Source organism: Orycteropus afer, unplaced genomic scaffold (assembly GCF_000298275.1).
Source record: "Orycteropus afer afer isolate SDZICR_OR568_19922 unplaced genomic scaffold, OryAfe1.0 scaffold00474, whole genome shotgun sequence".
In the NCBI taxonomy this organism is placed as follows: Eukaryota; Metazoa; Chordata; class Mammalia; order Tubulidentata; family Orycteropodidae; genus Orycteropus; species Orycteropus afer.
In genome coordinates this window covers 619,229-621,950 of record NW_006922061.1, presented here as the reverse complement: position 1 = coordinate 621,950, position 2,722 = coordinate 619,229, and positions in this window count along the sequence as shown.

Below are 2,722 nucleotides of genomic sequence, written 5' to 3'. Positions count from 1 at the left end.
CCTAGGGAAACTCCCCTTGGGCAGACTGGCCACTCAGAACACAGTCATCTGATCCCATCATGGCAACAACCACACAGAACTGGGGTCCAGCCAAGTTGACACACAGCTCCAACTATCACAATTAGTCACCTTGATATATTAGCTACAGTTGAAAAGCTGCTGAGTTTTATGAAACATGTACATCTAGATCAGAGAAACATTTCAAATGAATCAAGAGATTTGTTCATATTGGTTTCTACTCTAGAATTTATTTTGTTTTTATAATTTTATCATCACCTACTAAATGTTTGAAGAATATTTTCAAAAGTGCTATGAAGTCCAAGTGTAGACTTTATCTTAAAAGACAAAAACAATAATGCTGATTTTCCAAGAGAAATAATGAATTACTACCCACACATATGCACCTGTCACAGTTTTAAAGTTGGAAAACCTCTCTTTCAAAGAAGAAAATAGCAGGTGAATAAAGAAATATTACAATATGGGTAATATATTTTTCCCTAAATTATAACAGCAATCTAAAATTACTATCCATTACTAAGGATTTGATTGTCTATTATTAATTTCAGGAGCTCTGGTAGCGTAGTGCCTAAGGTACTTGACTGCTAACCAGAAGGCTGGCGGTTCAAACTCACCAGCCACTCCTCGGGAGGAAGGTTGGGCAATCTACTTCCATAGTGATACTGCCTCAGAAACCCAAGGAGGGGTCACTATGAGTCGGGTTCGACTCAACGGCACATAACAACAGCAACATTATTAATTTCAGTTTTTTAGTTAATAATTGAAAAATAAACCATCTTTTTCAGATGTTTTTTTAGATGGAGTGGGTAATTAAATTCAGCAATGGCCCGATTTATGCAAGGATTTCATAGATTTGTTATAAATGTGATGATCCCAGAATGTTTATTTAATTAGAATGATAACAAGCTCAATTTTACTTATCCTGTATCAACAGTGTCAGCTATTTATTCAGTATCAATTTGACCACAATGTGCCTTAATCACAGAAAGCTCACATTGTAATCTGTTTGTTAAAATGTGCTTGTCCTGCTCTAAATACCAACAGAAACACAGGCTGTGATGGAGTAGGAATTAGTCACCAACCGCTGTCTCAGAAAGCCTCCCTGGAGCATGGAGAATGTTGACACTGATGCTTTCCAGAAGAATTGTCTATGCTTCAGTGGACATATGACATTTGACATATATACATGTACATATAATATATATATATATATATATATATATACACACACACATACATATACATATTATACACACACACACACACATATATATATACATGTTGAGTTGATTCCAACCCATGGAGTAAAATTGTCAGAGTACAATAGTGCTCCACAGAGTTTTCAGTTTCTGATGTTTTGGAAGTAGATCACCAGGCCTTTCTTCTGAGGCACCTCTGGGTGTACTTAAACCAAGCACAATAACCATTTAAAGTACCCAGAGTCTCTCTGTCTCTCTATATAATACATGAAGTCCCTAGATGATGCAGTCAAGTGATCAACTACTAATGAAAAGTTTGGTGTTTCAAACCCATGCAGAGATGCCTTGGAAGACAGGTCTTGTGATCTGCTTCTGAGAGGCTCCAGTCATGAAAACCCTATGGAGCAGTTCTACTCTGCACACATGGGGTTGCCATGAGTCTGAATTGACTTGATGTCAACTAACCACAACATATATATAATACAGTTAGAATCAGATGTGAAACTAGCACTTTTCCTTAGATAGCACAAAGAAAAAAAAAACTACTTCTATTAAAACATTATTGTTTATTAAAGATAACTAAGTCAAAAAATAAAACAAAACACTAGAGTTGCATATAGAACATCTAGCTGTGGAGAAATGAAATGTATAATTTCCACACGAGTGCCGCTCACCCCCAAACACAGAAATACCACAGTATACCTACTCATAGAGAGACACAGAAGGCTTCCCCATTAGGAGATGAGCCCAATTATATATCCAGGTCTTCCTCTTCTTTCTTCTGACAAGATAGTAAGAAAATACAGGAGTTGATGGAATTTGAAGAAAGGGTCTCAGTGAAACTCGAATGGTTGGAAGGCTATTTGATGTAAGGCACAGTGTAGGCATTGGACTCAGGCAGGGATTCAAATCTCACCTTTGCAGCTTATTAGCCAGGCTAGCCTAGTGGCAACACCCTGACACCCCAGGCCTCACAGGACACTGACCAAATGGTGGTTGGCCACTTTCTGCTTCCTCATGTGGGTGCAATACATCACATCCCTCACTTCAATAATTAACAGTCTGAGTTTTTAATTTCCCATTATTAATTATAATTTTCCCACTTCTCAGGCCAGCTTACTGCCACTGTACCCCCCCCCTTCCACCCCCAGATGCTTGCAAACTGTGGAGCTTTTAACCATTGGGACAGAAACCTCAGAAATGGCACCAGGTCCCCTTCTTACACAGCTGCAAAAAGGCAGACAGTGGGAAGAGCCATGTGTCTTGTGTGCAGACCTGTTTAAAAATGTATAATTATGTTCTATTGTTGTACCCAGGCTGTAAAGGAGATGCTCGGAAGAGAAGAATATGCCAACCCATGACAATGCAAATGCAATAGGACAGTTTATTAGCTAACTTAAGTTAGGGTCTTTGCCCTTACCAGGTCAGTGGCTTAAGCAAAAGACCCCGTACCCCGTTTCTTTCACCAATTTATGGAACAATATGGGGAGGGGCAGCACCGGGGC